The sequence below is a fragment of the Abrus precatorius genome, unplaced genomic scaffold (genome assembly GCF_003935025.1).
Source record: "Abrus precatorius isolate BTA unplaced genomic scaffold, Abrus_2018 Scaffold9, whole genome shotgun sequence".
In the NCBI taxonomy this organism is placed as follows: Eukaryota; Viridiplantae; Streptophyta; class Magnoliopsida; order Fabales; family Fabaceae; genus Abrus; species Abrus precatorius.
Window position 1 is genome coordinate 5966559 of NW_020874439.1, and position 14092 is coordinate 5980650.

The 14092-nt window shown below is 30.4% G+C and overlaps 1 pseudogene; it reads right to left on the reverse strand.

Moving 5' to 3' along the window:
- Window positions 1-9227, reverse strand: part of LOC113850663 — a 94176-nt pseudogene extending 84949 nt beyond the window's left edge.
- Between the last annotated feature and the right edge of the window lie 4865 nt (window positions 9228-14092).

Genomic DNA, 14092 nt, shown 5'->3' on the forward strand with positions numbered 1-14092 from the left:
AGACCAAAAAATTCATCTATAAATAAACCTTTAAAACGTACCATTTCATTAAACCATTTACAGATGGATTTTTCTGTCTGTAATGTGTAAAATCTTTAAAACCGCGCCTCCTCCTTCTCCTTCCTCATTTTACATAATTTTTTTTCTCTCTCTCTCGCCTCTCTCTCTCTAGGAACTTCAATTTTTTGGCCTTTGCAAGTGATTGAAGCATACATTTGAAACATAATTTGCATCATTGTGTTCCTGGTATGATACTCTAACTTTTAATCAATTTAGTTTTTTATTTTTGATGTATTTTAGAAACTTAAAATTTCTAAGATAGAGTTGTAGGATTGGAGATTGTATGACTGGGGCGAAGGGCGAAAAGGTCCTTCTCCGAGCCTAATTATTGTGTGCTGTGGGATTGTTTGTGTTTGCAGTGGGATTGTTTGTGTTTGCAGTGTTTGTAGAATATGCATATTGTGGAGTTATAAAGGGATGTGCTCTAAAACGTTTTAGGATTGTAATGTGTATATTTTTTATGCATTGATTAATAAATTGTTATATAATATACAGATTATGTGTAAAGAAAATTTAAATTTTTGTATTAAGTACGTGTAAACAAATGTAAAGAAATATTAATATATTAGAAGATTCTGCCGAAAAAATTTGTTATATTAAGTTTAAACAAATATAGGAAAATATTCATATATTAGGGGAGATTCTACCAACATTTACATTAGAAATTTTATTTATTAAGTGTAAACAAATATAAGAAAATATTCATATATTAGGGGAGATTCTGCCAAAATTTACATTAGAAATTTGTGTAATGGTTCGCACTCAGGTCTATGCCCTCAATGAATAACTGCAGAAGCAAAATGAAGAGATGTGGAAGAGCAAGGAAAGAGCATGGAAGAAGAAGTGGGCGAAGAAAATGGAGAAGAAGATAAAGAAGAAGGTGACATCGAGGATGCAGAGGGAGGTGCAGCAACAGATGCAACAGCAACATATGCAGATGCATACATACTTTGAGCTCATGAGAGCGAATACCTCTACACCTTTTCCTCCTCCTCCACCAACTCCAACACTAATAATCTTTAGCTTCATGCGTCATTCCTCCTCTGACTCCTCTTCTACTGATGGCGATACTTTTTTGGAAGATGATCACACTGATTATTAGTGATATACAATGTTATTTTATTTTTTATATTATTTTTTTAGATGTTTACTTCTTCATTTGTAATGAAATTTTAATTTTACATTTTATAAACAATTTCTGATTTTAAATATATAATTTTATAGTTTTTATTATGTTTATAAATTGTGATAATTAGGAAGAACAAGGAATAATTATGTTTATAAAAAAAATGAAACAATTTTCTTTTAAATTTCATAAACAAATTATAGATGGATTTTTCCATGTATAAATTACAGACGAATTTTTCTCTCTATAAATTACAGACAGATTTTTTCCATCTGTAATTTACAGTCAAATTTTTTCATCTGTAAATTACAGACAGATATCCGTCTGTGTTTATTTATCGACGTGCATATTACAGACGGCTCCAGTCTGTTTGTAAATTCGTCTGTAATGCTAAAATCCGTCTGTAATAATGAAAAAATCTATCTGTAAATCCATCTATATTTTCAGGTTTTCTAGTAGTGACTAATTACTTAATAAATATAACCACTAATAAATTCATAAACAAGCATCTCATAGTATTTTATCTTTATTATTTTTTTCTCTATGGAGTAATTAATTATCTTTTAATTTTCTAGGTTGAAGATTGAGAGTTCTGTACCCGCAATCTAGATAGTACCATAGGTACAACATCCCAAGTAAGGAATCGAGCAACTGTGCTCAAAATCTGTTATGGTCACTCCTAGTGGCTCACACTCTAACCAATCATGATATGCTCTAGTGCCTATCGAGATAGTTTAGCATATTTTCCACTGCCTGCGACACAAATTAGTTAGGTTTGGTCTCTTGCTAAGACTTGAGTACTTTGCTATCCCCTATGGTAAAACCAACACTATTTGCCCCCTGCCTGTACTTGATGTTTTCAACCACTATCCCTGAATTGTTTCATAATCACAACATGAATTCTAGCTATTAATTTGTCCATTGGATACATATCTATCATAATTATTCATCCCTTAAAACAAGATAATCATTCATTTTATGGACATGGCTATTTTTAGATTTTTCCAGATTTCATGCATCAATTTGTAAAATTCATAACTAATTCAATACAAATTCAAAAATCATGAAATCACTTGGGTTTTTCTTTTCCTTAAAGTTTCTATTTTTCAAAAAAGAAAATACACACATAAATAATTCATATACAGAAAATGACACTTAACCTAGTTTCTTTCTACCATTCATATGATGCCACTTTTAGAATCCAATAAATTGTAAAATTTGTAATAAATTCAATTCTCATCCAAAACACATGAGACTAGTGAGATTGTTCTTCTTAGTATGTCTATTTCTAAGTAAAAGTACTTTAAAAATCAAACTATTCATAGACATTAATTTATGCTTTAATTTATCAGTACATGTCACATGTTAGCATAATTAAGCAACAATATATTAGAGAAATCATAAGTCATTCAATTCACCACTAAAATTTATGAAACTAGTGGCATTCTTTTACTTTGATTATATAGTTACACAGAAAAATACAAGTAAAAATTCATCGTTTTCATATTTCAAAACCATCCCTAACCATTCTCTGTTACTCACATTAATTTACTTCTTAGAATCAGTTAAATAGAAAAATTATAACTATTTTATTTTAAGTCCAAAATTAATAAAATCAGTGAGGATATTTTTCCTATAGTGTCTATTTTCATGCAAAATTAATAATAAAATAACGCCATATATATCCTTAAAAATGAAATTAAGTTTCTTAGTAACATGCACAAAAAATTACTTGCATATAACAGCAATTTGAGAAAATCATAAGTATTTTGTTTTAGCTCCAATTTGAGTAAACTCAGTGAGTATGGAGCATGGTTTCCTTATGAAATCTAATTTCATACGCAAATATAAATAAAATAACATCATGCATCAAATTTAAGATGAAAGGAATTTAAAGTGAAATGTTCTTAGGAAATCATTTACACATATCATAATATTCAGAAATTCATATCTATTTTGTTTCAAATCCAAATCAAGTGAAACTAGTGAGAAATATTCCATTAAGAAGTCTATTTTCATAAAAAAATAAATATAAAATAACTTCACAAATAGATATTAAAACAAAATTGAATCAAGACATAGTGCTCCTAGAATACTATTTTCATGTAGCAGAAAATTAGAAAAATCATAACTAATTCAATTTAAATCAAAATAAATTAAAAGCAGTGGAAAAATTTTCAAAATTTTTTTGTAGACACGAATAAAATACTAACAAATTTTTTTTTTGCAAAGTTTGTCTCATTTTTACATGATTTGTGATTCAGTCCTTTTATTTTATGATAATTGCAAAATAGGTCTTTTTACCAAAACTTGAAAAATTCGAGTTGTTCAGCACGTTTTTCTCTTGCTACTAAGTCATTGTCGAAGTCTCAATATGGTAAAAAATATTCTTTTGGTCCTACCACTCATGTGATTAATTATTTTAAACTTTTTGAAGTCTATTTATGGTCCAATCATGATATTTTCTTATTTAAAGGTCCAATTTTTCAAATTTAATTCAATAACTTAGTCAACTTCATATACTTCTTATACTTCAAAGGTTCCAAAAATTTCCATGATTCCATAATTTATTTCTTAGTAATTTTCAATTTTTAAATCATTTTCCTTTAGCTCTTTTACCTAAAATCTTCAAAAATACATTTAAAATATCATTTCAATTCAAAATAAATCTAAAATATCAAGAATATTATACTAATATGAGCTGATATATTGAGAATATTTTTATGATTTCTTAAAATTTTTGAAAATTAAAATTAACACAAAGTAGTTATAATTATCTCAAAATCGTAAATCCTCTGAAAAATTTACGAAAATCCCTTTTTATGTTCTACCAAAACCCAATCATGAATTTCTAATTAATTTTGGAGTATTTATGCCATATAAAAGTTAAACAAAAGTTTAGAACTCAGATCATGCATTAAAAAAAATATTTATAGAAATAGTAGACAATTTATGACAGAAAACACTTCATTATTTATTGAGCACTTTAAAAGAATGTTCAATCAATTTCAAGACATGGATTCATATATAATCAACATAATAGCATGATAATAATGCATAACAAGCAAAATCATCAATAAAATTCTCTCAAAATACCCATTTACAATTTGTTAAGATTTTTCTGTAGAATTTCTTGTTTTTGCTGTTTTTAACGATTTTCTTGTTCCAATCAATTTTGTTTTTATATATCAATTAGAACCATGAAAGTTTCATTCAATATAAAGGGTTAAGGGTTCCTCTTGACTTAAAGTTAATTAACAAAAGTATCCTCCCAATTTATGAACTATACTCTCCTCTCTTAATTTTGTCTTTGTCTTTATGGGTGAGGTTGCAAGGGTGTGTTAATCTCCTCTTCCTCCTCTTTTTCTTGGTTTGGTTTTAGCCTCTTTACTTCTCTTCCAAGTCATCTTTGAGTGTGCCCAAGAAGGTCCTTAAATGTTGAAGTTCTTTTGCTAAATTTGGAGGTGGTGTTATTTGGTGTTTTTCCTACTTTGTTGGCTTGAAGAGTGACATGGCTGTGTGGTGGGGTTTATTTTTAACATGTGTTAGATGTGATCAGGTGTTTAAAAGAGTTTGGTTTGGCTTGATTTAGGAATTTTGCTAAGTCTTCAAATTTACTCCATTTACATGTAAATTTAGGCCTTGTCTTTGGGGAATGCTTTTCAAAATTTTTTCTTGGTTTTTATTGGGCAGGGAGTTCACAAATATTTAGAGGGGTTAAAGTGGAGTAACTTTGCAGTTAGAGCCTTCCCCAAATTCGGATTTTATCATGGTGAAAAGTCATCCCCAATAATCATGCTCAAAGTGGATATTTTGGACTCTTATGATGTCATCTAGTTGACCTAAGTGTGCCCTCTTAGTTTGCTTTAGTTCTTGATTTCTAACTTCAGATTTTTCTTCTCACATAATACTATTTGTTGGCTGAGTTTGGTTGGGTTTGATTGGCATTTGGTTTGTCTTCTTGGTTAGGAATTGAACCATTAACTCTATGTCATAATCAAGGAGTTTTAGTAAATCAAAGTCTTTTTTCTCATTGGTTTACTTCACTTCAGCTAATTCCTTGTCTAACCATTGGAAAATTTGGTCTCCTTTTCATGCCAAACCGTACCAATTAGGTTCGGTAAGGTAGGATTATAAAATTGGAAGTTTTGGCCAATTTGCCTAGCCCCCCCTTTTTTTACACCGCTTTGAGTGCTGAATTTGTAAAAATTAGTTTAAATTTTCTATTTGAGGTTTGGGATTGGTTCTTGAATGATAACAACCTCATTTGACCCAATAATTTGTCATAAAAATTTCAGAATTTTTTCATGACCATTTCCTTATCCAACTTGGATCATCATTCTAGGCCTTTTCTAGATATTTTGGTCTTTTTGGCCAATTTTGTAACTTATTTTTTAATTTTCTATTTTTATTTCCTCCCAATTGATTATACATTTTGTAATACATAATTAAGATGGTATAAAATTATTTAGAAAAATTTTGGATAATTATTCTCATTAAAATTGAATTACCCTATAATTTGTTATTCAATTTTTTTTAATTTGTCTCTTTTTTAAGTAAATTTAACTACGTGTGTTTTTATTTCTAACTTTTCATATATAATCTAATTCTAAACTATTTAAATTGATAAGATTAATAATTAATTTAGGAGTACTGAAATTTTGGAGTATTACAATTTTGGTAAAAAAGAGTTCATATGATATAAAAACTTACCATTATTAGTCTTTAATACCTGCACATTTGAGCTGGATGCTAGATTTAGATTCTTATTAGTCAAAATATGTAGAAATATTCTTATACCCAAGATATGTCAAATATTCTAGTTAAGTAAGTATTTCAAGTTTATATTTATGATTAGTTTAAGAACTTGGCCACTGAATAAATAGTTCAATCTGAATTGTTAAATATATTGAATGATGTTCAATTATATTTATATTTATTTTTACATGAACTTGATACGGAAACCACTCGCTTCAGGGATTAACTATGGCTTGGAATACAAGCTAGATCTAAGTTAGAACATAGATTTGATTGTTCTTGTTCATAACCTATCCCATATATCTCTTGGAATTCCTTGGGTTCTTGCAATAATAAACAAATTTGCGTTAGTGCACACCATCAAAATTAAGGCAGTAATTGAAGCTACGTTGAAAGCATATCAAGCATCTCTTTGCTTAACTGAAGCAATAAATTCTTGTCCACACATCTCCTAATAAATTCGTTGGTTTTAGATTTTTGCTTTTGAAATTAGTTAATTGTGTTGCGCTTTGGCATTTCCAAGGTAATATACACTATTCTTCTTAAAACCAATGACTAAGACAAAGTAGCATTCTAATAAATGCATTTTGTCATTGAACTACTGAAAATAGTAGTTGTGCTTTAAATAAAAGGTAAGAAAGAAAAAAGGAAAACTGATTTCTTGAATCCAAAGTTAATGAATCTAGTACCCATTATCTCCCCACCAGGATTGTTTTTTTATTAATAACATGAAAATTTTTTATTTGACTACGAGAAACATTTTAAACTATTTGGAGCTTATGAAAAGTCCATAATGTTATTTCCATTAGTGGGTTTAATATAAAGGTAATTAATTTAATAATTAAAAATAATATAGAATTATTTAAAATAAATATTAATTTACTTTTCCTTATTGATTCATCTCTAAATATTATATTTTTAATTAAACTCATGTATTTTTCAAGTATTAACAAGAGATGGTATACTAGTTGATTGTTTGATAAGAAATTAAAATGGAAGAGAATTAAGTAAAATATATATATATATAGAATTAATCACATCAAATGATTAATCATGTATCATATAGCAAACAAATTAATATATGAAAGTACTAAATCTATTTTCAAATGGAGAAGAACAGAAGACTAACTCAAAGTTGCAAAAAGGTAAAAAGGAATCCTAGAGAATTACAAGCTCAAATATCAAAAACCTATGAAGAATAGTAATAAACTTCTTGTGGTGGAGAGTTCTTTGAAATTTAGTGTAAATTAATCAACTCAGTTTTAAATTCTAAATTTCTTAAGTTTTAGTTCTTCAACCGATAGTTATTCGTAATTACAGTCATAAATCAAGTTTAACATAAAGTACACAGCGATAATGTTCTCAATCTGTCCCGAAATATATTTGACATTCTTTCATATTGTTTAACAATTAAAAATTAATATTATTAGGATAATTTCTATTTATCTTTGAAACAAATGAACACTTACTCAAACTAGTTAAACGTATTTTATTAGCAAAGCAAATAGGCGCAAATGATTGCACTAATTGTTGAGTTACACGAAGTTTCCGCTAAAACAAAAACAAACTGTCTCTGATAGAAAAACAAACTAATTGTTGAGTTACACGAAGTTTTGGTAACAGAGTTTTAGAATTGGCATGATACTATCTTATTCTTCACATAATTTCCAGGAGTCACCATGTAAAACATCTTCCCATTCACTTTCTTCATCTTGTCCTTGTAACAAGGCTCCCATCGATTTAACGGCTAGTGGAACCCCTTCACATTTTTTGGCTATTTCCTTTCCCATTGATTCTAGGTTTTGATTCACTCGTCTTGAACCATCCTCAAATGCAATGTTCTTCAACAGACACCAAGATTCTTCTTCAGTCAACCCTTTCAAATGATAAGTGTTGGCAGTCATTGTCTTTGCTACGATTTCACTTCGAGTTGTCACTAAAATCTTACTATCTTGAGCACCAGTCGTCAAGTAAGTTCTCAATTCAGCCCATTTTTTATGACTCTCATTCCAAATGTCATCAAGCACCAACAAATATTTCTTACCACTTAAATTTTCATGAAGTTTTCTTTGCAAGTTGCCTAATGATAACTTGTCTTCAACTTGGTCACCGGTAATTGATTCTAGTATTTTCTTCAGAATAGTTTTGACATCAAAGTTATCAGATAGACACACCCACATTCGCTTTTCAAAAAAATTCTGCACTTCCAAATCATTATACACCAATTGAGCAAGAGTCGTCTTCCCTAAACCACCAATGCCAACAATAGCAATCACAGAAACTGTGTGCTTTTCATGCGGTTGTCTCAACAGACTAATAATCTCGTTTTTACTATCATCTCTTCCAATGATATCTGATTCTAATACAAAAGAACATGTTTCCCTCCATCCACTGTTAGTTTTCTTAACCACCCCTGATCTTGGGCTTAAATTCAAATTTTTCATTTCTTTTACCACACCATTGAAACTTTCTCGTATCTCTTTAATTTTGTCAGGCATCTCACTATATAAAGGAATTTGATTTGAAGATGAAATGGAAAGAAGTACCTTGTTTACTTCTTTTCCTTCTGCTGCACCCAATTTGTCTCTCCTGAATTGGATAGCAAGCTCATCTAAGAACTCATCTGCATGATGAAGTACTTTTTTGAACCTTCTGATCCAAACTCGCACACCACCGTCGTGATCTTGTTTGTCTTCGGCATCAAGGAGCTTATCATTGATGGATTCAACAGTGTTCTTAAGCTCTTCCAACTCTTCCGTCACATCATAATGCTTTCCAAATTCAAGAAAATCTGCGGAAGCCAACCTGAGATTTGATGTAACAGCAAAAACATGTAATAATAATCTTGAAATTCAATAGATTGATTCATGATTTGTTAATGGCCGGCTCAATTACAAATCCTTACCAATATTAATTTTTGAAGGGTTTAATTTTTGTCTTCTATACTTTTGTTTCAAATTATATTATCAATATTAATTTGAATAATATTTTTTCACCATTAATACTAAAGATACAAATTAAAAATTATAAAATATAACATAATTATTGAACAACGGTAAAAGAGATATTATCCAATATGAAAATTAAAAAAGAAAAACTAAATGATGTGAATGCTAAAACAAACAGACGAACTAAGAAAACAGGGGGAAAAAAACCTAAACCGTAAGCTAAGCATGTTATGCAAGAAAAGAAAAGGATAGTTGTTATATAAAATGAAGAAAGGGTGGAAAACGAACCTGTGAATGAGATTAGAGACAACAGCAAATGGAATGTGTTCCGCCATCCTCAGAGGAAAATAGATCTGCACTGTCTTCAGTTTGAGATTCGCAATGGCCACAGCATAAACATTGTTGCTCTTATATCTGCCAGGGACAGGGACACTTTTGTAGTTAGCAATGTCAGTCAAACCACCATTTCTAAGTCTTATTGGTTCAAAGCTTCGATCTTGTCTTCAATTTAGTATTATAAATATATAATGAAGGGAGATTCTTTCTGCAGTTAGATATTATAATAATTTAATCAAAAGTTCAGATTAATTAGTGTGACTTGTCGGTTCTGCTCATCTTTTCTGTGCAGCAGTCGAGTCAAAAAAATGATGTGGGATAGATTCTGCATTATTATAACTCATTGATAGCTAATGCACTCTCATCTTTTAGTCATCATTTTATAATTATTTAATTTAGTTAAAAAAATTTAAACAATGTCTATAATTTTGAGATTATAAATTAAGTTCAAATAACTTTTTTAAGTAATTTTTATCTGAAGTATATATATTTTTCTTTCTTATAACTACACTATATTGGTAAAGTATTTTATATAATTTTCTTTTAAATTGAAGTGCCAATAGATATATGGGTGTAACAACATATATTCTAAAAAAGCAAAATTGGGAGGAAGTTAGTATTTGTGTTTTGCATGATAGAATACAAGATTTTGATATGACCGTAATCAGCACCTCAATAATTCTTATACATGACAATAAATTCTCTTATAATCATTACTTTTACAATTTTGTATATATTTTTACCAAAACTAATATTCACTAGATTCAAAACTAACAATTTTAAGTTTTAGAAAATTATTTCTTTCACAGCGTGATATCTATTTCTTCCAGGTAAGGACACTCAATGAGCATTTTCAAGTTGACTTATTACATATTATTAAGTTTCTATGCTTGATTATTTTAATTTTTTCGGTGCATATTCTATAGATCCTCAGTTTTCCCAATCAACAACATAAATTATTTGAGATATGCCTTTGGACTCTTATTTTACAGAACCGTGAATTCTTCAAGAAGATACTTTGAGTGGGTAACTAGATAAAATTAAGTGTTAGATTATTTTAATAATCTTATTATAGTAACTTATGTAATTTATAATATAACTCTAATTAATGATTTAATAAGATAATGATTAAATATAAAATATAGAGTCATTAAGGATATAATTGTAAATACAATTATTAAAGAAATTCTCCCTTTTTCCTTCAAATAAAAATAAGAGAGCGGTTACAAAATAGTAGTTATAGTATTTTTTATCACCGAGACTATCATTTTTACGGTCTCTCACGATAATTACAAGAAATGAACTTTCTCTCAACCATCAAAGAGAAGCTAAAAGAGGAAGGAAGAGTTAAAAAAAATACTAAGAGCTCAATAACATCAAGGAGAGAGGTAACATCAGAAAACAATAGATTCTGGTTAATGTTCTCTAAACTCTTAATTGTGTGAGAACTATATTAGAATCAAGTAATTTAAGATCAATGAGAATAATAATTTCATAATAGTTACATAAAAATAGAAATTACATAATGGATTAAAATCTAATATGAGATTAAAATAAAATTACTAGATAAAATTTGTCCTTCAATCAAATATTTGTTGACATTCCATGATATTGTGCTAATTGAAAAATTAGAAGTTAAGGAGCATTGTATGCAAAATTTTCTCATGCTATAATATGAAAAAAAATGGTAAATATTAAGATAATTTATAAATTCCTTTTATAATAATTATTTTGAAAATTTATATTGATGATTTTTAATTAATTACTAGTATTTAAAACTTTACACTAACAATGTATTAAAATTAATACAAAATTGAGTATCAAATCTATTATATAATATATAAAGTTCTATTTGTTAGGTGCTTTTTTAAAGTAGCTATTATTTGATTGTGTAGTTTTGTTTGTTGTCTCATCAATGTTACTGATAAATCTGTATTTTGACATGCTTTTATAGTCTATATATTTATATGTGATCATTATTTTAATTGAGTTTTACAATAATTTATACATTAATTGTGTAGATTAATATAAGAAGACTACAATTGAATTTTTGGTGCATTTTGAGCCTAAATTAGTTGGAGAATAGGGCTTCGCTATAGTCAACACACCCAGACTCCAACATCTAGCATGGGAATGCTTCGATCACATCCACAACTGTGCTGATGGCCTTGCATGTCATGCTCACCTGCGGGAAGCCTAAACCTTAAGCAATTTTGGGGTTTTTAAACCTTATAAAAGATACCTTAGGGGATCAACTTAGGCATCCTGTTTTTATCTCATATTTTCTTACACATCTCTTTTACATCATCAATCTTGGTGTTAGCCAGTCGCTAACAACTATCAGAGCTTTAGGAGTGCATCTTGGGACCAAAAGCTCTTCTTGCGTCTTCTCTATTGGAAACTCTTCTAATTTGTATTTTTTTTTTGAGTTCTATAGATTTGTTTAATATTATTTTGAATTTCTTTCATATGATGTCTGTAACACTTTAAATTTAATTTCAAAATAAAAAATTTCTCAAAATAGGAATAATAAAATTTTCCTTTTAAATATAATTTTCAACACATGGTGTCATCAAAATGTCTCAAAATAAAGGAAAAGGTTATAAGTTTATATCAAATGACTACTACAGGACCAATTCAAATACATCAATTTTAAAATAATATCCTAAGTCCTATAGCAGTTCCATCCACCCCTTCACTGAGTCCGGTGCTGATTGTCTTGATTACCTACAAAATAAATGTAAGGGTGAATACTCTACACTATCTCACACACACAAGCAAGCATAGAGTCTCACCTCGTACATCTCACATATATTCTAACATAGTCTACTCAACATTATCAATCATAAACAACACTCGTCATGCATTCCATTTCAACATTACAATCGGTGTGCTCACTGCACGTAGCCATGCTCACTGTAGCACTGTGGTTACAAATTCTCACCATGAATGGTCGCCAGTTACCCCCGTCTCACGGATACAATGTGGACGGTCACAAGTCGCTCAACAAAGGTAGTAGTCAGAGCTCTAGTTAGGAAGAGAGTGTGAAGCCCGTAGTGCACCCGTGCTCACTGTTGTAACACCTTAATTTAATTTCTAAATAATAAATTTCAAAAAATGAGAATAATAAAATTTTTCATTTAAATAAAATGTTCATCATATGGTTTCATAAAATATTTTGAAATGGAGGAAAAGGTTACAAGTTTATATCAAATAACTGCTACAGGACCATTTCAAATACAACATTTTCAAAATAATATCCTAAGCCTATAACAGTTCCATCCACCACTTCACTGAGTCCGGTGCTAATCATCTTGATTACCTCAAAAATGAATGTAAGGGTGAGTGCTCTACACTACCCAACACACAAACAAGTATAGAGTGTCACCTTGCACATACTTTACACAATATTATCACAAACAACATTATCACACATTTCATTTCAATTCATAACCAATGCACTCATGACACCAAAACATTTATACACGCGTGTGCTCACTGCATGCAGCCATGCTCACTATGGTATTGTTATCACAGTTTTATACCATGGATGGTCGTCAGTTACCCCCGCCTCACAGATATCATATGGGCAGTCACGAGTCGCTCGGTAAAGGTAGTGGTCAGAGGTCTTGTCAGGAAGATAGTGTGCGGCCCGTGGTGCACCCACGCTCACTGTTGGTGTCACCACCACTCTCTCCTCTCAAGGTATTTCTACCGTCCCCATCTTTCACACCTCCAGTGTATCTTTGAGCCATTCATAGCATTATTACAATGGCGTCCAACACGCCCCATTCACACACGCAATATTTATGCTTGCACACGACACACAGCCCACATTCATTTACAATACACGGCACATAGCCCACATTTCATCACATAATGCTTAATCATATAGCTCTTATCAAATATTACTATGACCCACTCATTTCATCATATTCAAATCATCATTCAACCACTTTCTACACAAATAATATCAACCGATGTTTAATACTTCATATTCGGCATACGAAATTCATCAAGATACATATATTCCTACACCTTATCTCATCCACATTACAAGAATCAACAAAATACACGGTAAATCACACACATTGAGATAGGGTAGAGTCTCTATTACCTAGGATTGAAGACCCACATGCAAATCGACCCAAGGAAGTGCTTCCCACATGGATTTCGTCCTAAATACACGGAAGAACTCCATGAGAACTTAGGAAAATCACGAAAACAGAGAAGGGGAAAGAAAAATTGAAATCCTAACCATTAAAACTCACCTCCAAGCATTCTCAACACGAATCCAACCTTCAATCTTGCTTCTGAATGGCTTTGGAGGTAATTTAATCGGTAGAATAGGGTTTGGGAGTGAGAGGATCAAAGAAATTTCGAAGTGTAGGTGAGAAATGAACTTCTCCGAACCCTAACCCCCTTTCAATCCTCTCTGATCACGACACTTTCGTTATAGCGACACACCTTGTCGCTACAGTGAAAATCTTAGATGAAATTGCAGTCTGGTTTCTACAGAATCTTGGTACAATGAGACTACACCAAAAAATGCACCCCTCGCTACCGCTCTCTCGCTACAGCGAGATATCTCTCATTATAGCGAGAAAGCAACAGTCTCGCCCCTTTCCTCCTAGGGCCTCCGCTACAGCAAGAACACCTTGCACCAAACACTTAGCCTATTTTCCTCAGTCCAGACCTAGCCTCAAGCCAACATGTACACACACACATGTATGTGTGTGTGTGTGTGTGTGTATATATATATATATATATATATATATATATATATATCAATAATTAATATTACAAAAATTCGAGGCGTTACAACTGTTGGTGTCACCACCACTCTTTCTTCCCCTAGTTATTT